General features: G+C 34.2%; 1 long non-coding RNA gene across 1 annotated transcript in view; it reads right to left on the bottom strand.

The window, feature by feature from the left end:
- LOC143063190 (uncharacterized) overlaps positions 1 to 18,958 on the bottom strand; it is a 45,352-nt gene extending 26,394 nt beyond the window's left edge. The window contains exon 1 of the long non-coding RNA XR_012974965.1: positions 18,633 to 18,958. This is a non-coding gene — a long non-coding RNA (uncharacterized LOC143063190). The remainder of the gene's footprint in view (positions 1 to 18,632) is intronic.
- Positions 18,959 to 26,113: the final 7,155 nt, after the last annotated feature.

The raw sequence follows: 26,113 nt of genomic DNA, 5'->3' as shown, positions 1-26,113 counted from the left end.
TATTCCCTATTCCCTATTCGTTACCTATTCCCTATTCCCTATTCGTTGCCTATTCGTTACCTATTCCCTATTCCCTATTCGTTGCCTATTCGTTACCTATTCCCAATTCCCTATTCGTTGCCTATTCCCTATTCGTTGCCTATTCGTTACCTATTCCCTATTCCCTATTCGTTGCCTATTCGTTACCTATTCCCTATTCCCTATTCGTTACCTATTCGTTACTTATTTGATTTTTAATATCCTTCACCCTTTTTAATTATGGCATGGAATAGTTTAATATGACTGCCGTTACCATGGAAACGGCACAATTGTGAAAAAAAATCAGTTTTTGGTTTTTGGTAAACTGTTTGGATATGCTTCAACTCAGAATCATCATATTTTAAAACAATGTAGGAGCTCACTATATACAGGTGTTGGATGATTTTGGCGATCATTGGAACTATTTTTTCAAAATTCTAAAAATGCTCAAAACTTCATGAAACTTCACAGTAATGATGAGCAACATTGGAGTTGGAATTTCCAAAATAGGTCTTGTTACCATGGAAACAATGCAAAAAGGTCAAAAATTTCAAAAATAAGAATTTTCAGCAAACTGGATGAAACTTTACAGGAATGGTAACTGGCATAGGCAGAGTTGGATTTTGAAGTTGGAATTTTCAAAATGGCCGCCCTAACCATGGAAACAGCAAAAATATCAAAAATTTTAAAATGTTCAAACTTAATGAAACTTTGCAAAAATGTTACTAGACATCTGTAGATGCTCTCTTTGACTTTCGAATTGTCAAAATGGCTGCCGCTCACCTGGCAATAGGGGGAAGGGTGTCATCCGTTATTGCTAGCAATTACAAATCAAGTTGTTAATACGCTTATATCTGGTAATAGTTCTAAATTTGTTGAGGTAAAATGATCTTTTTATGACCTATTTATATGTGTTTGTGCTCAACCGATCCTTTTACTTGATGTTCGATACGCATTTGTTCCTTATTTGTTTTTTATACGTTCTACCTTTTAACTGCTTTATGTCCGTATGTTTGAAGATGGATCTTGGTTCGACGGGATGAAATCACCGTGTTAGCGCTTGCAAAAAAAGAAGATCTGGTATGATTGCCAATGAGACAACACTCCACAATAGACCAACATGACACAGAAATTATCAACTATAGGCCACTGTACGGCCTTCCACAACGAGCATAGCCTAAACCGTGTAGTCACCTATAAAAGGCCCAGACATGACAACCTCACACAATTCAAACAACAAAACTGACGGCCGTATTTCATATACCAAAAAATAAACGGAAATATGTAACACAAAAACAAACGATAACTACTTAATTTCAGGCTCTTGTCTAGGGACAGGCACATACTAACATAATGTGGTGGGGTTAAACATGTAAGCAGGGTCTACATCGTTTCGGAGCATGCTATTACCTTGTTGAATTCGTTCCATAACTCGCTTATAATTCGCTTGTAATACGTGTATCATACGTTGCACCTTTTAAAACATGATTTTTAATTGTTTTGTTGTCTCTGGTGGTAGATTTGGGTTCTTAAAGGTGATATAACTCTATAAGCGCATTTGTACCCGTTCCAGCGCTCGGATAATACCCTGTTACTTATTCGTTCCTGATTCGCTTTTAATGCACGGGTTATACGTTGCACATTGAAATAAATCGTTTTTTAATTGTGTTCATATCTCTGGTGGTAATAATGTGTTCTTTTAGATGAAATACCCCTATTAGCGCGTATGTACTCGTTCCAGCGCTCAGTTACTACCCTGCTTCTTATTCGTTCCTTATTTGCTTTTAATGCACGAGGTATACGTTGCACCTTGAAATAAATCGTTTTTTAATTGTGTTCATGTCTCTGGTGGTAACAATGTGTTCTTAGAGATGAAATGACCCTATTAGAGCGCATGAACCCGTTCCAGCGCTCGTTTAATACCCTGTTACCTATTCGTTACCTATTCGTAACCTATTCACTTATAATACGTTTGTTGTATGTTGCACCTTTTAGAAAAGGATTTTTAATTGTCTCCATGTCTCTTGTGGTAACAATGTGTTCTTAGAGATGAAATGACCCTATTAGCGCGCATGTATCCGTTCCAGCGCTCGGTAAATACCCTGTTACCTATTCGTTACCTATTCACTTATAATACGTTTGTTGTACGTTGCACCTTTCAGAAAAGGATTTTCAATTGTGTCCGTGTCTCTGGTGTTAACAATGTGTTCTTAGAGATGAAATGACCCTATTAGCGTGCATGTACCCGTTCCAGCGCTCGATAAATACCCTGTTACCTATTCGTTTCCTATTCTTTACCTATTCACTTATAAGACGTTTGTTAATGAGTAAAATTTCACTGTTGTCATGTTTTTTTTATGTGTTTGACTGATACCCTGTTTCCTTTTGGTTTTATTTACTGATTTGTCATTTGTCAGAGTCAAAACAAGGCCGTAGCGCATGTTCTTTTAAAGTGAGGCATTTCGCCGAGCGGAGCGAGGCGAAAAATTTTTGGGCCCTTTTTTTTAGCGGAGTTCGGATGCATGAAACGGAAGAAGCTTATTTCAGCATTACTATCTTAAATAAAAAACCAAAAAATATATAACAGACTGAATGCGTTTTTTTTATTAGCTAGCTTAGTAAGTAACAAAACAAGTTTCAACTCTGTTGTTCAACCAAAACTTTCCGATTCTCCTATGACCTGTACTATCAAAAAGCTTCAACACACGTTCTGATGTATATATATATATTTATGTCCAACAGCAAGTTATAAGCTTCTAAAAGACGAGAACATATTATAAGTTTTAGGTCTTTGGTCTGACCTACCGTTCGGGGTTCGAACCCACGGCCTACCGCAATATAATCAATGGAACAAGCTAGCATACAACCAGACCATGCTAATAATAATAATAAAACAAAGAAACACAAAAAAAATATTTTCAAACAATACCAAAAATATATTTTATGCTTTTATTAAAGATAAATAAAAATCATGAATTGCCTTATACATTAAAGACTTCCATATAAAAGGCGCTTCATGATTTTGTTTAAATTAATTATAAATAATCATTATTTTTTGGTCAATGAAATATTTTATCGATTTGCATTTGCGGCATGTTTGTTGTTCAGTGTGTAAACATTGGTAGATTCAAAAATAAACCAAGAAAGTTATAAGCCAGCATACTTATCGGGGGTGTTTATACTCATGAGTTTCCCTTTTCATCTTTTTTCTCTTTAAAGAACCCGTCTTCAACCAGTTTTGTAACGACATAAATAAGATTTGTTTCAATTTGTGTATTTTGATTTGTAATCGGGACACTTATTTTTGTTACCGTCACCGCTATGCATGTAAAATAATTATATTCAGAATCGCTGCTGCAGATTGGAAACACTGTATGTAGTGTGCCGGTAAATAGTTTGAAACTTGAAACTCGCATATTGATAATGTAAAATACATGAAATTAAAAAAAAATGGCCACTTCTAAAGTTTGATCGTCGTTTCAAAAGTGAGGCATTTGCCTCCATTACGCTACGGCCCTGCAAAATGATTGGACATAATGAACACATTCTTACTACCAGAGACCTGAACACAATTAAAAAACGATTTATTTCAAGGTGCACCGTATACCCCGCGCATTAAAAGCGAATAAGTAACGAATAGGTAACAGGTTATTTACCGAGCGCTGGAACGGGTACATGCGCTCTAATGGGGTCATTTCATCTCTAAGAACACATTGTTACCACCAGACATGAACACAATTAAAACACGATTTATTTCAAGTTGCAGCGTATACCCCACGCATTAAAAGCGAATAGGTAACGAATAGGTAACAAGATTATTTACCGAGCACTGGAACGGGTACATGAGCGCTAATAGGGTAATTTCATCTCTAAGAACACATTGCTACCATCTGAGACATGGACATAATTGAAAATCCTTTTCTAACAGGTGAAACGTATAAAAAAATGTATTATAAGCGAATAGGTAACGAATAGGTAACGAATAGGTAACAGGGTATTAACCGTGCGCTGGAACGGGTACATGCGCGCTAATAGGGTCATTTCATCTCTAAGAACACATTTTTACCACCAGAGACCTGAACACAATTAAAAAACGATTTATTTCAAGGTGCACCGTATACCCCGCGCATTAAAAGCGAATAGGTAACGAATAGGTAACAGGTTATTTACCGAGCGCTGGAACGGGTACATGCGTTCTAATGGGGTCATTTCATCTCTAAGAACACATTGTTACCACCTGAGACCTGGACATAATTGAAAATCCTTTTCTAACAGGTGCAACGTATAAAAAAATGTATTATAAGCGAATAGGTAACGAATAGGTAACGAATAGGTAACGAATAGGTAACAGGGTATTAACCGAGCGCTGGAACGGGTACATGCGCGGTAATAGGGTCATTTCATCTCTAAGAACACATTCTTACCACCAGAGACCTGAACACAATTAAAAAACGATTTATTTCAAGGTGCACCGTATACCCCGCGCATTAAAAGTGAATAAGTAACGAATAGGTAACAGGTTATTTACCGAGCGCTGGAACGGGTACATGCGCTCTAATGGGGTCATTTCATCTCTAAGAACACATTGTTACCACCAGAGATATGAATTTAATTGAAAATCCTTTTCTAAAAGGTGCAACGTACAACAAACGTACTATAAGTGAATAGGTAACGAATAGGTAAAGAATAGGTAACAGGGTATTAACCGATCGCTGGAACGAGTACATATGCGCTTATAGGGGTATTTCATCTATAAGAACACATTATTACCACACAATTGGAAATCCTTTTCTTAAAGGTGCAACGTACAACAAACTTTTTAAAAGCGAATTAGTAACGAATATTTAACAGGGTATTATCCGACCGCTGGAACGGATACAAATGCACTTATAGAGTTATATCACCTCTAAGAGCCCAAATCTTCCACCAGAGACAACAAAACAATTGAAAATCATGTTTTAAAAGGTGCAACGTAAGATACACGTATTATAAGCGAATTATAAGCGAGTGATGGAACGAATTAAACAAGGTAATAGCATGCTCCGAAACGATGTACACCCTGCTTACATGTTTAACTCTACCACATTATGTTAGTATGTGCCTGTCCCTAGACAAGAGCCTGAAATTAAGTAGTTATCGTTTGTTTTTGTGTTACATATTTCCGTTTATTTTTTTGTATATGAAATACGGCCGTCAGTTTTGATGTTTGAATTGTATGAGGTTGTCATGTCTGGGCCTTTTATAGGTGACTACACGGTTTGGGCTATGCTCATTGTTGAAGGCCGTAAAGTGAACTATAGTTGATAATTTCTGTGTCATTTTGGTCTAATGTGGAGTGTTGTCTCATTGGCAATCATACCACATCTTCGTTTTTACGCAAGCGCTAACACGGTGATTTCATCCCGTCGAACCAAGATCCATCTTCAAACATACGAACATAAAGCAGTTAAAAGGTAGAACGTATAAAAAAACAAGTAAGGAACAAATGCGTATCGAACATGAAGTAAAAGGATCGGTTGAGCACAAACACATATAAATAGGTCATAAAAAGATCATTTTACCTCAACCAATTCAGAACTATTACCATATGTAAGACTATTAACAACTAGATTTGTAATTGCTAGCAATAACGGAAGGCACCCCTTCCCCCTATTACCAGGTGAGCGGCAGCCATTTTGACAATTCCAAAGTCAAAGAGAGCATCTACAGATGTCTAGTAACATTTTTGCAAAGTTTCATGAAGTTTGAACATTTTGAATTTTTGATATTTTTGCTGTTTCCATGGTTACGGCGGCCATTTTGAAAATTCTAACTTCAAAATCCAACTCTGCCTATGCCAGTTACCATTCCTGTAAAGTTTCATCCAGTTTGCGGCAAATTCTTATTTTTGAAATTTTTGACCTTTTTGCATTGTTTCCATGGTAACAAGACCTATTTTGGAAATTCCAACTCCAATGTTGCTCATCATTACTGTGAAGTTTCATGAAGTTTTGAGCATTTTTAGAATTTTGAAAATTTTGGTGTAGTTTCCATGGCAACATAGTAGTTCCAATGATCGCCAAAATCATCCAACACCTGTATATAGTGGGCACCTACATTGTTTTAAAATATGATGATTCTGAGTTGAAGCATATCCAAACAGTTTACCAAAAACCAAAAACTGATTTTTTTCACAATTGTGCCGTTTCCATGGTAACGGCAGCCATATTAAACTATTCCATGCCATAATTAAAAAGGGGGAAGGATATTAAAAATCAAATAAGTAACGAATAGGTAACGAATAGGGAATAGGGAATAGGTAACGAATAGGTAACGAATAGGGAATAGGGAATAGGTAACGAATAGGCAACGAATAGGGAATAGGGAATAGGTAACGAATAGGCAACGAATAGGGAATAGGGAATAGGTAACGAATAGGCAACGAATAGGGAATAGGGAATAGGTAACGAATAGGTAACGAATAGGGAATAGGGAATAGGTAACGAATAGGCAACGAATAGGGAATAGGGAATAGGTAACGAATAGGGAATAGGGAATAGGTAACCAACTTGACGCCCATAAGATTTTGTACTGAAACCAGGAAAAGTATGCATTCATAGTAATAACGAGATTTTGTAACCAGTCCATAGCACAGTCAGAGAAATGAAAAGAATTTCAGATTTTTTTCAATCAAAAACAAAGCGAAACAAGAATGTGTCCTCAGTACACGAATGCCCCACTCGCACTATCATTTTCCATGTTCAGTGGACCGTGAAATTGGGGTAAAAACTCTAATTTGGCATTAAAATTAGAAAGATCATATCATAGGGGACATGTGTACTAAGTTTGAAGTCGATTGGACTTAAACTTCATCAAAAACTACCTTGACCAAAAACTTTAACCTGAAGCGGGACAGACGGACGGACGAACGAACGGACAGACGGACGCACAGACCAGAAAACATAATGCCCCTCTACTATCGTAGGTGGGGCATAAAAAAGGTTTGTTCTATGAAATTTGCATTCAAATAATTGAGACACCCTCCTTGGTAATGTTCATGAAGTGCATGATCGTCGTCCTACCATGAAATGAAAAAAGGGCAACGTCTTGTCTCATAAAAGCAGACATTACATGATTTTCATTTTCTTGTTTTCAAGTGATAGAGCCTCTCAACAGCAGACTCTTTATTTTTACCATAAATCATAAATCATATGTATACAGCTGTCCCATGGCCTTTCCTTTAAAATGAAAGAAAAAATGTAGAGATAGCTCGTCTGCATGTCATTGTGTAGCTTCATATAGTCATAAATACTAGGAGCACCGCCTGACACCAAGAGATATATCCATATCGTGTAAAGGAGGATATACTTTTATCACACATGACAGGTCTTGCTTAACATTCCCCAAACATACATGACACAATGCTATTAAAAAAGAAATCTCACACAATCATGCTCTGACTCGCCTGATCCAAGTAATAATAATTAAAACTAGAGGCTCTAAAGAGCCTGTGTCGCTCACCTTGGTCTATGTGCATATTAAACAAAGGACACAAATGGATTCATGACAAAATTCTATTTTGGTGATGGTGATGTGTTTGAAGTTCTTACTTTACTGAACGATTTTGCTTCTTACAATTATATCTATAATGAACTTTGCCCATTAGTAACAGAGAACTATATTTGGTAAAAATTTACATAAATTTACCAAATTAATGAAAATTGTTAAAAATTGACTATAAAGGACAATAACTCCTTAAGGGGTCACTTGACCATTTAGGTCATGTTGACTTATTTGTAGATCTTACTTTGCTGAACATTATTGCTGTTTACAGTTTATCGCTATCTATAATAGTATTCAAGATAACCAAAAACGGCAAAATTTCTTTAAAAATTACCAATTGGAGGGCAGCAACCCAACAACCAGTTGTCCAATTCATCTGAAAAATTCAGGGCAGATAGATATTGACTTGATTAACAATTTAACTTCTTGTCAGATTTGCTCTAGATGCTTTGGTTTCATAGTTATAAGCCAAAAACTGCATTTTACCCCTATGTTCTATTTTTAGCCGTGGCGGCCATCTTGGTTGAATGGCCAGGTCATCGGACACATTTTTCAAACTAGATACCCCAAAGATGATTGTGGCCTAGTAGTTTCAGTGGAGATTTTGTAAAAGATTACTTAGATTTATGAAAAATGGTTAAAGATTGACTATAAAGGGCAATAACTCCTAAAGGGGTCAACTGACCATTTTGGTCATGTTGACTTATTTGTAGATCTTACTTTGCTGAACATTATTGCTGTTTACAATTTATCTCTATCTATAATAATATTCAAGATAATAACCAAAAACAGCAAAATTTCCTCAAAATTACCAATTCAGGGGCAGCAACCCAACAACCGATTGACCAATTCATCTGAAAATTTCAGGGCAGATAGATCTTGACCTGATAAACATTTTTATCCCCATGTCAGATTTCCTCAAAATGCTTTGGTTTTTGAGTTATAAGCCAAAAACTGCATTTTACCCCTATGTTCTATTTTTAGCGGTGGCGGCCATCTTGGTTAGTTGACCAGGTCACGCCACACATTTTTTAAACTAGATACCCCAAAGATGATTGTGGCCAAGTTTGGATTAATTTGGCCCAGTAGTTTCAGAGGAGAAGATTTTTGTAAAAGATTACTTTAATTTACGAAAAATGGTTAAAAATTGACTATAAAGGGCAATAACTCCTAAACGGGTCAACTGACCATTTTGGTCATGTTGACTTATTTGTAGATCTTACTTTGCTGAACATTATTGCTGTTTACAGTTTATCTCTATCTATAATAATATTCAAGATAATAACCAAAAACAGCAAAATTTCCTCAAAATTACCAATTCAGGGGCAGCAACCCAACAACCGATTGACCGATTCATCTGAAAATTTCAGGGCAGATAGATCTTGACCTGATAAACATTTTTATCCCATGTCAGATTTCCTCAAAATGCTTTGGTTTTTGAGTTATAAGCCAAAAACTGCATTTTACCCCTTTGTTCTATTTTTAGCCGTGGCGGCCATCTTGGTTGGTTGACCAGGTCACGCCACACATTTTTTAAACTAGCTACCCCAAAGATGATTGTGGCCAAGTTTGGATTAATTTGGCCCAGTAGTTTCAGAGGAGAAGATTTTTGTAAAAGATTACTTTAATTAACGAAAAATGGTTAAAAATTGACTATAAAGGGCAATAACTCCTAAACGGGTCAACTGACCATTTTGGTCATGTTGACTTATTTGTAGATCTTACTTTGCTGAACATTATTGCTGTTTACAGTTTATCTCTATCTATAATAATATTCAAGATAATAACCAAAAACAGCAAAATTTCCTCAAAATTACCAATTCAGGGGCAGCAACCCAACAACCAATTGACCGATTCATCTGAAAATTTCAGGGCAGATAGATCTTGACCTGATAAACATATTTACCCCATGTCAGATTTGCTCTAAATGCTTTGGTTTTTTAGTTATAAGCCAAAAACTGCATTTTACCCCTATGTTCTATTTTTAGCCGTGGCGGCCATCTTGGTTGGTTGACCGGGTCACGCCACACATTTTTTAAACTAGATACCCCAATGATGATTGTGGCCAAGTTTGGTTTGATTTGGGCCAGTAGTTTCAGAGGAGAAGATTTTTGTAAAAGTTAACGACAACGGACGACGACGACGACGACGGACGACGACGGACGACGGACGCCGGACGCCGGACGCCAAGTGATGAGAAAAGCTCACTTGGCCCTTCGGGCCAGGTGAGCTAAAAATGAGGATGATAATGATGTCTCCCTATGATTATAAAAAAGTGTGAGTCTTGCATTATGCATCCAATGATGTACTTTGGCCAGGTTCTGGAATTTCTGTCAGATGTTTGATCTCTGTTTTTTTCCTCTGATACGGTAAAATATTTTGACCCATGACCATGATGACCCCATTTTTCCTTTCTTAATTAAAGACTTCAATTAATAACTCAACAAAAGTCATTTTAATACCAAAATTTAAGCAGATCTTAGATTTATTTCTTTCCTTTTGTTTGCTTCTTAACTAATGCTCTTCTGACTTATGGTATCAATATTAAATTCCAGATTATTGTAATTTCACCAAAGTGCATCCTTTTTGCCTGAAACAGTCCATTGAATTCATCATTTGATTAACAATGATTAATTGTGATAAGTATTTGAAATTATTAACACTGAAAAATGTTTTCTATGGGTTAGAACTATTTGAATAATTGCATGTCTACAGTTAAATTAAAAATATTTTCAACTAATAAAATCAAATTTAAATCTTTTCCTGAATGATCACCATGTCTTACAGAGTCATGCCTTCATCATTTTCCTCCAAAATCTGCAAACAACTTCAATAACTTGTTAGCTGAAAGTCTTGATGATATTATGTGATCAACTTTATAGAAAATATGACCATCTTGCTGCTCATTACCTTATCATTATTAAAAAAATGGTGTTTGCAAAGAACAAAATTAGAGTTCAGGAGCCCCCCAGGGTGCAGGATTTTGCACCATTTTAAAAAAAAATTCTGGGGGCCTAAACCCCTCGCCATGAAGGGCAACGAGCAAGCTCGTCGCGCTGAACGGCTACGCCGTCCGTCAGTGTTGCCTGCTACTTTTATTATTTAGCCTCCTACTTTAAATCTTATTGACAACCCTGCACTAGCAATATAGTGAAATTGTTGCCAGTGTGGAAAAATACAAATAAATGGGGAATGTGTCCATGGGACACAGATGATGCACCCACTTGCATATCATATAAAGTTATAAATGGACAAAACTTAAAAACATTAATCAAAGTGCTTGTAAGCATCAAAGGGTAAAGATTTTTTGCATTGTATAAAGCATTGGTTGTTGTTGATTCAACTACAATTATGGACAAAGGAAGATAACTCCAAAAATAATACTATTACAAATTACATCATTGATATTTTTAGAACAGATATTAGATTCCTGTCCCTTGAATAAGTTATGTAATTTTCTTGACAAGTATAACATTATTTTGTGACTTGAATATCTGAGCATATATTTCATTGAAAAATTTCTGGAAATGTTCATGGATAGAAAGTATAGAATGTTTAATCAATGCACTATATTTTGTGTATCTCAAAGGAAGACAAGTGATAAACCTTGGAAGATTTTGAGATCAAGTCAGTTCCATAGGGTTTTGATTGCATTTCATGCAATTACATATTTGTACTTGATCTGAGTTTTGTGGTAATAAGTATTGTGAATAAGTTTAATAACATTTGATTGAGGCAAACTTAAGTTAGAGAAGGGAAATGAAAAATTCATCAATTTTTCCTTTTGTAAAGGGGCATAACTCAAGAACAGTTAAAGTGACGCTACCAAAATTTAAACTTGATCTATAAAAATTAACCAATTTTATTCCATTTGTAAAGGGGCATAACTCTAGAACGATTGAAGTGACACCACCAAAATTCAAACTTGATCTGTGTTTTGTGGAAATAAGCATTGTGTATAAGTTTAATAACATTTGGTTGAGGCAAACTAAAGTAAGAGAACGAAAACAAATAAACAGCTGCGCCATGAGCACATGATACGCCCGCTGCATTTTCAAAGAATAAAGTTCAATAACTTCTCAATGTCATATCAGAAATGTAGAAAAAAACTAAAGGTAGGTGATCTTAATAGATATAAATCCGTCACCAAAATTTAAAGAAAACTGCTCAAAGCAATTTCAGGATATTGTTCGAAAACTTGAAAATGAATAAAATCCCATAACTCAGAAACTTAAAATCTAAAATTTATGTAAATTGAATGGGTGCTTACAACAACAGATATAAACAATTATAATTCATGAAAACTGCTGTAAGCATTTTTGAGTAATTGTCTGAAAACTGGAAAATCTCCCTTTTTTAATGAATAAAACCCCATAACTAGTAAACATAAAATTTGAAATTATGAAAATAGAAAGAGAGCTTACGTCAATAGATATAAACAATTCACCAAAGTTTCAGGAAAACTGCTCAAAGCATTTTTGAGTTATTGTCTGAAAACTGTAAAATCTAAAATTTTGTAATAACTCAAAAATAAAAAAAAGAATCATCACGAAAAAGTATACAGATCTTTTGATTTATATAATTAAGAAGTTGTAAAGTTTTAAGCAATAATCATAAATCTTTTTTGAGATACGGAGCGACATGTGAAAAAAAAACACCCCTGTTTTAGTTACAATGTCCAAAACTTTGACGGGCGTATAAAAATTCAGCAATTTTTCATTTGTAAAAGGGCATAACTCTAGAATGGTTAAAGTGACGCCACCAAAATTAAAAATTGATCTGTGTTTTGTAGTAATGTCTCAGCATTTTGTATAAGTTTTATAACATTTGGTTGAAGAAAACTAAAGTTAGAGAACGGAAACCAACTTTGGGATGTGCGTATGTAAGACATAATAGTGTCCTGTAAAAAAGTGTCCATGAGGACAGTTTTTCATAGAATTTGGGTATTTAATAATGTCCATTGCCATGGAATAGTGTCCCTCAAATGGACAGATTTTTACTGCAAAAGATATGAAATAGTGTCCACCCACAGGACAAATTTTCATAATAGTTTCTATTAAATTGTGTCCTCCAAGGGAAGTAATACAAAGGTCATTAAAAAGTTTTATTATACTTGAATTTTAATTAAAATGTGAAGGATTGATGCGAAATTGAATAATTATATACAAATGTAAACAAACAAATAATGGATGGAAGTGAATATAGAGAAATTTAAGTTCTAAGAAATTTCCGGCAAATGATTAAATGACAATGATTGAATAACAATAAGAAGGAAGTTTAAATCTGAAGATCTTTACTATATTTATTATGTCAGAGAAGAAGGCAATTGAAAATAAATAATAATGTCCATTGCCATGAAATATAGTCTCCTAAGTGGACAGCATTTTACAGCAACAGTTATGAAAAATGGTCCATCTACAGAACACATTTTTGTAGTGAATGTTAATAAATTGTGTCCCCAAGGAAAATAATACTGACAGCATCTGTTACTTATTTGAGTTTGAATTATACCGAATATATTATATTAAAAGATATAGATATGAAGATAAGGATGATATGAGTGACAATGAGACAACTCTATGTCAAAGTAACAATTAATTAAAGGTCGCAATTAAAAGTTAAAATGCGTCCAGTAATAACAAGGCAATGAATATCATTTAATACTTTAATCATATCAAAAAATGCCCTGGCGGACACAATGTCCTGTGAAAAAATGTCCCCCTGGACAATATTATGGTTGTGAACACTTTGGACACTTTTTCATACCCAAGGACATATTTTCATGGGAAATTGTGTCCAGGACACATTTAAATAAGTATATATTGTCCATGGACAGTATTTACTATGAAAATGTGTCCAGTGGACATTTTTTCATGAGGGACATTATTAAATCCTACACGTACGTACAGATGGACATGGGTAAAACTTAATGCTCCCTCTGCTATGGCTGGGACATAAATATGTTGTTTTGCTGGCATTTTGTAAGCAGAAGCCAAGTTAAAAACTATTTTGTTAACACATTAATATTATGCAATTCAATTAACTGACTTATTTCAAAGCAAGTTTAATTTAAACATTTTTTTTATTTTTGAAGCTATGTGATTGACTTTCAGTCAGAGCTCAGACATAAATAAGTCTGAATCTGCTTTTGACTCATAGAGGTCTAAATTTGTAAGTTTTAGGATTTGTCTCCCTTTAATGCAAGACCAAATACGACTTTATTAAGTCAAATATTGTTAAGCAAGAAATAATTGACCAGATTCAAAAAGTTGCAAATATCGACTCCTACAAGTCCATAAGTTACCAAAATTGGTTAACTTCAAGACCCACGCATATTTATAACTAGAGGCTCTAAAGAGCCTGTGTCGCTCACCTTGGTCTATGTGCATATTAAACAAAGGACACAAATGGATTCATGACAAAATTGTATTTTGGTGATGGTGATGTGTTTGAAGTTCTTACTTTACTGAACGATTTTGCTTCTTACAATTATATCTATAATGAACTTTGCCCATTAGTAACAGAGAACTATATTTGGTAAAAATTTACATATATTTACCAAATTAATGAAAATTGTTAAAAATTGACTATAAAGGGCAATAACTCCTTAAGGGGTCAATTGACCATTTAGGTCATGTTGACTTATTTGTAGATCTTACTTTGCTGAACATTATTGCTGTTTACAGTTTATCGCTATCTATAATAGTATTCAAGATAACCAAAAACGGCAAAATTTCTTTAAAATTACCAATTGGAGGGCAGCAACCCAACAACCAGTTGTCCAATTCATCTGAAAAATTCAGGGCAGATAGATATTGACTTGATTAACAATTTAACTTCCTGTCAGATTTGCTCTAGATGCTTTGAATTCATAGTTATAAGCCAAAAACTGCATTTTACCCCTATGTTCTATTTTTAGCCGTGGCGGCCATCTTGGTTGAATGGCCAGGTCATCGGACACATTTTTCAAACTAGATACCCCAAAGATGATTGTGGCCTAGTAGTTTCAGTGGAGATTTTGTAAAAGATTACTTAGATTTATGAAAAATGGTTAAAGATTGACTATAAAGGGCAATAACTCCTAAAGGGGTCAACTGACCATTTTGGTCATGTTGACTTATTTGTAGATCTTACTTTGCTGAACATTATTGCTGTTTACAATTTATCTCTATCTATAATAATATTCAAGATAATAACCAAAAACAGCAAAATTTCCTCAAAATTACCAATTCAGGGGCAGCAACCCAACAACCGATTGACCGATTCATCTGAAAATTTCAGGGCAGATAGATCTTGACCTGATAAACATTTTTATCCCATGTCAGATTTCCTCAAAATGCTTTGGTTTTTGAGTTATAAGCCAAAAACTGCATTTTACCCCTATGTTCTATTTTTAGCGGTGGCGGCCATCTTGGTTGGTTGACCAGGTCACGCCACACATTTTTTAAACTAGATACCCCAAAGATGATTGTGGCCAAGTTTGGATTAATTTGGCCCAGTAGTTTCAGAGAAGAAGATTTTTGTAAAAGATTAATTTAATTTATGAAAAATGGTTAAAATTGACTATAAAGGGCAATAACTCCTAAACGGGTCAACTGACCATTTTGGTCATGTTGACTTATTTGTAGATCTTACTTTGCTGAACATTATTGCTGTTTACAGTTTATCTCTATCTATAATAATATTCAAGATAATAATCAAAAACAGCAAAATTTCCTCAAAATTACCAATTCAGGGGCAGCAACCCAACAACTGATTGACTGATTCATCTGAAAATTTCAGGGCAGATAGATCTTGACCTGATAAACATTTTTATCCCGTCAGATGTCCTCAAAATGCTTTGGTTTTTGAGTTATAAGCCAAAAACTGCATTTTACCCCTTTGTTCTATTTTTAGCCGTGGCGGCCATCTTGGTTGGTTGACCAGGTCACGCCACACATTTTTTAAACTAGATACCCCAAAGATGATTGTGGCCAAGTTTGGATTAATTTAGCCCAGTAGTTTCAGAGGAGAAGATTTTTGTAAAAGATTACTTTAATTAACGAAAAATGGTTAAAAATTGACTATTAAGGGCAATAACTCCTAAACGGGTCAACTGACCATTTTGGTCATGTTGACTTATTTGTAGATCTTACTTTGCTGAACATTATTGCTGTTTACAGTTTATCTCTATCTATAATAATATTCAAGATAATAACCAAAAACAGCAAAATTTCCTCAAAATTACCAATTCAGGGGCAGCAACCCAACAACCGATTGACCGATTCATCTGAAAATTTCAGGGCAGATAGATCTTGACCTGATAAACATTTTTACCCCATGTCAGATTTGCTCTAAATGCTTTGGTTTTTGAGTTATAAGCCAAAAACTGCATTTTACCCCTATGTTCTATTTTTAGCCGTGGCGGCCATCTTGGTTGGTTGACCGGGTCACGCCACACATTTTTTAAACTAGATACCCCAATGATGATTGTGGCCAAGTTTGGTTTGATTTGGCCCAGTAGTTTCAGAGGAGAAGATTTTTGTAAAAGTTAACGACGACGGACGACGACGACGACGGACGACGGACGACGACGGACGACGGACGCCAAGTGATGAGAAAAGCTCACTTGGCCCTTCGGGCCAGGTGAGCTAAAAAGGTCATGCATCTAAATCAAATAATGACACCATTGAAAGCCAATGCTTTGTCTTCTAAAGAAAAATATGAATGAGAGTCTAAAAAATCGGAGATAATGTTTATTAACCTTACAATGCAAGCACCTGGAACCACACTTAATGAGGTATAACATCTGTGTTTAGTAAGGATGTTCAATTAGATAATTAAATATAGATTGCTCAAGTCCTTGTGAACTCTCAGACAGGTTTTTGCTGTCATAGGTGGTGTACTTTAGCCCCCAAGTCAAATTAGGTTTTTTCATCAACATAAATAGACCTAAACAAGTCTGTCATTTTGTGACTTAGATAAGTCTAAAATTGAAAACACATTTTTATAATAAATACATGTTTTGACTTCTTTAAGTCAAAAACAGAAATCGACTTGTTTATGTCTGAGCTCTGACTGACTTTGTTATATTGTATAATGTTTTACATATTAGTTAATTAGTTAAGAATAACATATTAGCCTGCTAGATTATAACAATGGCACTTTTTTCAGCATTCGTTGGGAACAACACAAATCTAGCTAGGGTGCTAGCATAAGGCAGCTTAACTGCCTAAAAATGGGGAATGGGCCCATGGAACACTTATGATGCCCCCGCTCGCATATAAGTTTATATTTAGGACATTCTATGTGTATCCATCTGATGAGTTAAGCCTTTTTCAACTGATTTTTATAGTTCGTTCTCATGTTGAACTGTAACACCAATATCCCATGTTAGGGGGAGGGTTGGAATCCCGCTTACATGTTTAACCCCGCCATATTCTATATGTATGTGCCTGTCCATTCAGGAGCCTGTAATTCAATTGTTGTCTTTTGTTGATATGTTACATACAAAATGTATTTGTTATTTTCGTTCATTTTTTGTACATAAATGAGGCATTTAAGTTTTCTTGTTTGAATTGTTTTACATTTGTCATTTCGGGGATTTTATAGCTGACTATGCGGTATGGGCTTCGTTCATTGTTGAAGGCCGTACGGTGACCTATAGTTGTTAATTTCTGTGTCATTGGGTCTCTTGTGGAGAATTGTCTCATTGGCAATCATACCACATCTTCTTTTTTATATATGACCAGTCTGCACCATAAAAAATTCAACTACTTGTCTGGATGAAGGTCCAGATCGACAAGGTAAAACTTGATGCTCCCTCCGCTACAGTGAGGGCATAATAATATATACAGCTTTTAGGAAATTAGTTTTTACAGAATAACAAACAAACCTACATTTGTACTACAAAATTCTTCAAACAATTAAGTCAAGAATAGAAAAAGGAGAATTTCATTATAAATTTTAATGTTGTAGGAAGGCCTCACAGAAAAAAAACATAAACTTTCAAGAGTCATAAGGCAGCAACCATTTGATTTTTTGGAAAAAATAATTTGTATTTGACCCTGTGAAAAAAATGTTTGTTTCACCCTCAGCTGCCACTATACATCTATACATGTAAGTAATGCTAAAATTAAAAGGAAATTGTTTTCGACTTGTCACCAAAAATATAGATGGTTTCCAAAGGCGAAAGTTTGAATTGTCCGGGAAAAAAATCCATAGCCCCCCCCCCCCCCCCCCCCCCCCAGAAAATCAAATGGTTGCTGTCTAAATCACTATGAAATCACCTAACTAAATTAGTCTGCATTATCGCTATTTTTACTAAATTTTCCTTTGATCTTACTGACTGATCATGCTGATAATTTCCTTTCTCAGCACAGTAGAGTGATATGAAAAATTATTGCTAGAAACTAAGGTCTCACATGCTAATTGTTCATTGACAACATCATACCTGTAGGTAAAATAGCGATAAACAGATTACCATTGGTCATCACAACTTGATTGCTTTTCCTCTGTCCATGTACATTGTATACCGGCTCAATCGAGAAAATCGAACTCATTGAGATGATCAACGATAATCTATAATTATCAGGATTATTAATCCAAATAATTATGACGTCTTGAAAGGCTATTTTATTTTTTTCTGTGACGCCTTGTCTTTCAAAATTCAAGAGGTCATAATTATTTGGACTACAGGATTATCAAAGCAAGCATAAACGTATTTACACTTTTGGTATTTAGCTGAATCTTGCCTCCTTTTGACGTCAAGCAAAAATCACTTTTAAATTGTGATGGACAAATTTGCATACAAGTGTAAATACGTCTATTAAAGAGGGGGGATCGGACCTTTATCAGGGACTCCGGGATCAGGTGTTTTTAAGCTCGGGATTTCGGGATTGACCCTTTCAGGATCCGGGAATTCTTTTTTTCGAATTTCGGGACCTCTGGATTTCATGTTTTTAAGCCCGGGATTTCGGGATTTCGTGTTTTTAAACCCAGGATTTCGAGATCAGGACCCCTCCTATCCCCTTTAACTTCCTTTCATTAAAAAAAAAAGAGAAGATAATAAGTAAAAAAGGTGTTATTTATACTTATATAAAACATGTCCTTCCTTCGATTTAATTCTGGTAGCTCCATTCGCAAATCTATCTCCATAATTACTTTCAGAAGCTGTTTCAACTATTTCAACTTTCACTTTCTTTGTTGCACTTGCAGGACTTCTTTGCTCAGATATCTGTTCAACGTTTTCTCTCTTTATCTTTGACATCTTTCAAATATAACCAGACTTCACCATGAAAAAGTATGTAACATCCAAGTTCGTTGTAGAATAGTCTCATAGATCACCTAGATGTATTTTTATAAAATATTTTAAATTATAGCATGGGAATATAAGGGAAGCAAGTTAACTTGTACCACCGGAAACTCGTACCATTTTAACTCGTACCAAAAAAGTTAACTCGTACCAACGTAAAGTCGTACCACTGGAAAGTCGTACCATTAAAAATATATTCAAAAATACTAATGTTTTAATAAGGTGTTTTTTCTTTGTAAACTTAAATGGAAATATAGGTAAGTTATTGTCATCATTTATTACTTTAAAACTCACAGAAGAGTAAATTAAGATTATAAGAAAAAAATATTATATTCTGAATCTGAGACTTCTATAACGTTATAGTAGTCTTAGTCTGAATCGAGATCAATCGAACTGTTCCCATTATTGTATTTACTATACTATATATAAAAATATTAATTTTCGCGAACCATTTAGGTCACGGAAATTCCAAAATATGGCATCAGTAAGAAGAGTTGTACAAACAATGTAAATACACAGAACCCCATCTAAACTTGCTTTAGCTAATAGTATTCATCTTTTTCTATTTTATATGTACTAACAACATTCCATTTTTCTATAATTTCGATTAAAAAATTCCAAAATCTGAGTTAAAATAGGTCGAATGCCCCAAATAAACGTTGTCTGATAGGTTGAAGTACTGTGGCGTCGATGATAAGCATAGAAAGCCTCGATGTAAAGCACACGCTTCACAGGAATAAGGAGAGTTTTACAAATAATGTGAGATCCTCCATCCTATTTATGTTTTGCTGAAAATGTTGCAGTGTTCATCATTTCTGTTTTGATTCTGCTAACAACATTCCATTTTTTCTATAATTCCGATTTAAAGATGTGGAAACCCGTAATAAAAATAGATGGCCTCAATGATCTAAAAGCAACGCAAAAAATTCCGTTAATACGACCCTGAGTTCAACCGGGGTTATATAAACCGATTCACAAATAAACATGATAAAGATCTCCTTTCGCTCAAATGTAATTCTTAGTGAAGTATACGAGTAAATTCGTTTACGGAAATTTATACACACTTTATCATTAATATATTACCAGGCTTTTGCATATTCACGTTTTTTATGCTCAACTGTAGTCAAATTCAATTCTATACATTTTTTTTTACGTAAAGCAATAGGAGTAAGAATATTATTTCGCGCCAATTTAACCAGCATCATCACCATCATCAAAATTACTTACCGTTATCTTTGTGAAATTTCAGTTTTATATAGTTTATTAATTAGAGAAATTTTGGTAAGTTTTACTTATTAATGTTAAGGTTCTACTGATGTGCTTCTCTAGACCTTTTTGACGGTCAGTTTTATCCAATTTATCTCAATATTATCCCCGATGACAGAAATGTCAACCCGACCTGTTCGTGTCAAAAGTGAAAATCGCATCTATTTGATGAACTAATTTCTTCTTAAACTGTACATGCATTATTTCTGTATTATTTGATAACCAATCACATTCACGTTGCATGTTTACATGATAATTGGTTATGTATTAGTGGATTGTAAGGGCGATGCAACATGTGAGGTCTGCGCGATCACGTGACATTATTATTTGTAAACAAAATGCTCCTCGTGTAACACGTGTGAATTATCCTTTCAAAGTGTTATGAATCTTTCAATCACTATAAATAATTTTATGATATATTTTTCTGTTTGTTGCATATCAGTACAGTCAAAGTGAATTAGACATAGTTCTGAGTAGTGTGGTTTTTTTTTTAGAATTAGAAGGTAAGTCTACATAACTTCATAAGTCATTATTTAACTGAAGTCTAAAAAGATGACTCAACTTTCCCTCTAATTCTCCCTCTATTTTTGAAACCTCCATACCAAATTAAAGGGCATTTGCTCCCCTTGAACACTATTTGGCCCCTTCCCTGTCATTTCCCTTTAAATTTGCTCAAAAGTCATACTTTTAGTCCATTTACAGTAATGGCTGATTTGTGATTTTACCATCTTAACTGCAATTTTCATATACACCTTATCGCTATTTGTCCGCCATTACTGGATATCACACAGGTTCCCGTAAAATTTTGACGTCATAAAACAAAATATCTGACGCCACAATGGAAAAGTGATTGTTGTGTAATGTATCCACTCTACAAATTCATATCGTCACCACCGGGATTCAAACCTCGGTCGTCTGCGAGACAGTCAGTGCGTTAACCCACTGAGCCAAAGAATGAATTCTCTAGCTCAGTTGATTAAGACTGGCTTTATATGTTCTACCTGTACTGAGGGGAAGCAACCCTGCTACACTATTCCCCCACCACAAGAGTCATCATATCTTCATATATGACTCTTAACAACACAAACCCTGGCTATACTCCAGATAACCATTGTGGATTTTTTAGTCGGGCGCCAAATGTAACCGGAGAGCACGTATCTACTCTACAAATTCATATCGTCACCACCGGGATTCGACCCCGGTTGTCTGCATGACAGTCAGTGCGTTAACCCACTGAGCCAAAGAATCGATTCTCTAGCTCAGTTGATTAAGACTGGCTTTATATGTTCTACCTGTACTGAGGGGAAGCAACCCCGCTACAGTTGTATGTGTCAAAAGTTCAAGCGGCCGGGTCAGCCGGGATAATTATAAGCAATAAGGTGTATTGAACACATTTGACCATTCAGTATGAGTTCCCATGTATTTTTGTCTTATATGCAGGAGGTTTTAGGTCATGTTTTCCTAAACACATGGGAAGGGGGGGGGGGGGTCATATTACACTGTAAAAAAAATTGAGTCCAGAATTTTAAAGGAAAGTAGTGATTTGGTCCAGCTGAAAAAGGTTTAAAATTAGCACTTCAGAAGCTGTCAAAAGATTTCAAGACGCCCTAAACATAAAATTGTTCATAGTTTTTGTTAGAGCCGATGAAGTTTTCTATAATTTTGATATAATTTTTCCCAAGAGTAGTACAACACACTGTAAAAGTTTCTTTGAGAAAGCACAGGTTGGATTTTTTTTATTTTCATTTATGTTCTAAAAGAAATGCACTACGAAATAATTGTGGTCTCGGACCTTATGTCTTAAAATTCGGGTTTTATCCATTCTAATAGGTGGATTTTCAAGTTAATGAAAAAAATGCTTTGTTCACTAATTCAGCAATGCTTTAACTGTTGTGAATGTGAGCTCCCTTCGGCTATTATTAGAATCTAGATTTACATCATTCATTTTCAATGTAAGAGTTCTCCTTTCATTCAAAAGGTAGATTTCCATGTTTGCTGGTCACTTGACTAGAAACTGCATTCAGTGATATTGTTTGTCTCAATTTACACCTGAATTTCAGATTTTTCCTAATTACCAATCACTAAAATAAATGTTATTTAATACGTAATAAATACATGTACCGTAGTATTGTATGTTACTATCATATTCATGTTTTTATTTGACATTATCAAAGTACTATTGAGATCCAGGATTCTGACTTGAATAAACAGTGTTTGTAACACACATAATTTTTTCCGTTTCTTTCCCTTCCCTTAAAAGTATCTTTCAGTTTGAAACTACCTGAGAATCATACTGAGTTCACACCTAATTTGAATTAGTTTAATTCACATTTGAAACAGTTTACATTAACAAACACATATAGTTCAAATGCGAATCGAATGCAAGTGAATTGTTTGTCTATCTATGGTCAACATGTTGGGGTATGACTATAAACCACTTTTACTAATTTTAAGAAACATTGTTGAATTTTATTTATGGAAGCTTACTTTTCATTTATATAAATTTAAGATTAATATTTCTAAGATGTAGGTTATGGATTGTCTCTACTTATAAAGTGGGAGGATTCCCAGTTGTTTAATATATTTAATTAAATTGTATTCAGGCGCGTAGCTCCCTATACGCCAACACGCAGTTGCGTGCACATCAATTCAGCATACACAAAAAAATGTCAAAATAAAATTTATAGCATTCGGCATGCAAAAAAAAATGTCAAAATAAAAATTTAAAGGAAACACAAATATGTTGTTTATAATAAACAAATCATTTAAAAATTGTATGTTTTTGAATATCATAAATACAGTTGTGAAAATGAATACTCAGTCCCTTGCTTTAATGAAAATGAAAAATCTTGCTTCAATAGTGCAGAAAATGAATTATTTGTCCTCTTAGATTACAAAAATAGATAACCTGTTAATAACCTGTCAAAAACAAATCCTCCTGCCCCCCCCCCCCAGAATATCAAATGGGCAACCCCTAAGTCTATATAGGATTTTTTTTCTGCGACAAGTGCCTCAAACCATGTATTAAGATTTTGGATAAAGGACCACAATAGATAAAAGTCCAATTTAAAATTAAATGTTTTAAGTTCTAAGACCACATTCATTCTGTGTCGGAAACCTATTCTGTTTTGACTATTTGATCACAATCCAAATTCAGAACTTCAGAAGCTGTCAAAAGATTTCAAGACGCCCTAAACATAAAATTGTTCATAGTTTGTGTTAGAGCCGATGAAGTTTTCTATAATTTTGATATAATTTTTCCCAAAAGTAGTACAACACACTGTAAAAGTTTCTTTGAGAAAGCACAGGTTGGATTTTTTTTATTTTCATTTATGTTCTAAAAGAAATGCACTACGAAATAATTGTGGTCTCGGACCTTATGTCTTAAAATTCGGGTTTTATCCATTCTAATAGGTGGATTTTCAAGTTAATGAAAAAAATGCTTTGTTCACTAATTCAGCAATGCTTTAACTGTTGTGAATGTGAGCTCCCTTCGGCTATTATTAGAATCTAGATTTACATCATTCATTTTCAATGTAAGAGTTCTCCTTTCATTCAAAAGGTAGATTTCCATGTTTGCTGGTCACTTGACTAGAAACTGCATTCAGTGATATTGTTTGTCTCAATTTACACCTGAATTTCAGATTTTTCCTAATTACCAATCACTAAAATAAATGTTATTTAATACGTAATAAATACATGTACCGTAGTATTGTATGTTACTATCATATTCATGTTTTTATTTGACATTATCAAAGTACTATTGAGATCCAGGATTCTGACTTGAATAAACAGTGTTTGTAACACACATAATTTTTTCCGTTTCTTTCCCTTCCCTTAAAAGTATCTTTCAGTTTGAAACTACCTGAGAATCATACTGAGTTCACACCTAATTTGAATTAGTTTAATTCACATTTGAAACAGTTTACATTAACAAACACATATAGTTCAAATGCGAATCGAATGCAAGTGAATTGTTTGTCTATCTATGGTCAACATGTTGGGGTATGACTATAAACCACTTTTACTAATTTTAAGAAACATTGTTGAATTTTATTTATGGAAGCTTACTTTTCATTTATATAAATTTAAGATTAATATTTCTAAGATGTAGGTTATGGATTGTCTCTACTTATAAAGTGGGAGGATTCCCAGTTGTTTAATATATTTAATTAAATTGTATTCAGGCGCGTAGCTCCCTATACGCCAACACGCAGTTGCGTGCACATCAATTCAGCATACACAAAAAAATGTCAAAATAAAATTTATAGCATTCGGCATGCAAAAAAAAAATGTCAAAATAAAAATTTAAAGGAAACACAAATATGTTGTTTATAATAAACAAATCATTTAAAAATTGTATGTTTTTGAATATCATAAATACAGTTGTGAAAATGAATACTCAGTCCCTTGCTTTAATGAAAATGAAAAATCTTGCTTCAATAGTGCAGAAAATGAATAATTTGTCCTCTTAGATTACAAAAATAGATAACCTGTTAATAACCTGTCAAAAACAAATCCTCCTGCCCCCCCCCCCCCCCAGAATATCAAATGGGCAACCCCTAAGTCTATATAGGATTTTTTTTCTGCGACAAGTGCCTCAAACCATGTATTAAGATTTTGGATAAAGGACCACAATAGATAAAAGTCCAATTTAAAATTAAATGTTTTAAGTTCTAAGACCACATTCATTCTGTGTCGGAAACCTATTCTGTTTTGACTATTTGATCACAATCCAAATTCAGAACTTCAGAAGCTGTCAAAAGATTTCAAGACGCCCTAAACATAAAATTGTTCATAGTTTGTGTTAGAGCCGATGAAGTTTTCTATAATTTTGATATAATTTTTCCCAAAAGTAGTACAACACACTGTAAAAGTTTCTTTGAGAAAGCACAGGTTGGATTTTTTTTATTTTCATTTATGTTCTAAAAGAAATGCACTACGAAATAATTGTGGTCTCGGACCTTATGTCTTAAAATTCGGGTTTTATCCATTCTAATAGGTGGATTTTCAAGTTAATGAAAAAAATGCTTTGTTCACTAATTCAGCAATGCTTTAACTGTTGTGAATGTGAGCTCCCTTCGGCTATTATTAGAATCTAGATTTACATCATTCATTTTCAATGTAAGAGTTCTCCTTTCATTCAAAAGGTAGATTTCCATGTTTGCTGGTCACTTGACTAGAAACTGCATTCAGTGATATTGTTTGTCTCAATTTACACCTGAATTTCAGATTTTTCCTAATTACCAATCACTAAAATAAATGTTATTTAATACGTAATAAATACATGTACCGTAGTATTGTATGTTACTATCATATTCATGTTTTTATTTGACATTATCAAAGTACTATTGAGATCCAGGATTCTGACTTGAATAAACAGTGTTTGTAACACACATAATTTTTTCCGTTTCTTTCCCTTCCCTTAAAAGTATCTTTCAGTTTGAAACTACCTGAGAATCATACTGAGTTCACACCTAATTTGAATTAGTTTAATTCACATTTGAAACAGTTTACATTAACAAACACATATAGTTCAAATGCGAATCGAATGCAAGTGAATTGTTTGTCTATCTATGGTCAACATGTTGGGGTATGACTATAAACCACTTTTACTAATTTTAAGAAACATTGTTGAATTTTATTTATGGAAGCTTACTTTTCATTTATAAAAATTTAAGATTAATATTTCTAAGATGTAGGTTATGGATTGTCTCTACTTGTAAAGGGGGAGGATTCCCAGTTGTTTAATATATTTAATTAAATTGTATAATTCAGGCGCGTAGCTCCCTATACGCCAACACGCAGTTGCGTGCACATCAATTCAGCATACAAAAAAAAATGTCAAAATAAAATTTATAGCATTCGGCATGCAAAAAAAAAATGTCAAAATAAAAATTTAAAGGAAACACAAATATGTTGTTTATAATAAACAAATCATTTAAAAATTGTATGTTTTTGAATATCATAAATACAGTTGTGAAAATGAATACT

The sequence above is a fragment of the Mytilus galloprovincialis genome, chromosome 2 (genome assembly GCF_965363235.1).
Source record: "Mytilus galloprovincialis chromosome 2, xbMytGall1.hap1.1, whole genome shotgun sequence".
NCBI lineage: Eukaryota > Metazoa > Mollusca > Bivalvia > Mytilida > Mytilidae > Mytilus > Mytilus galloprovincialis.
The sequence above is the reverse complement of the archived record's forward strand: the minus strand, read 5'-3'. Positions and strand labels throughout refer to the sequence as shown.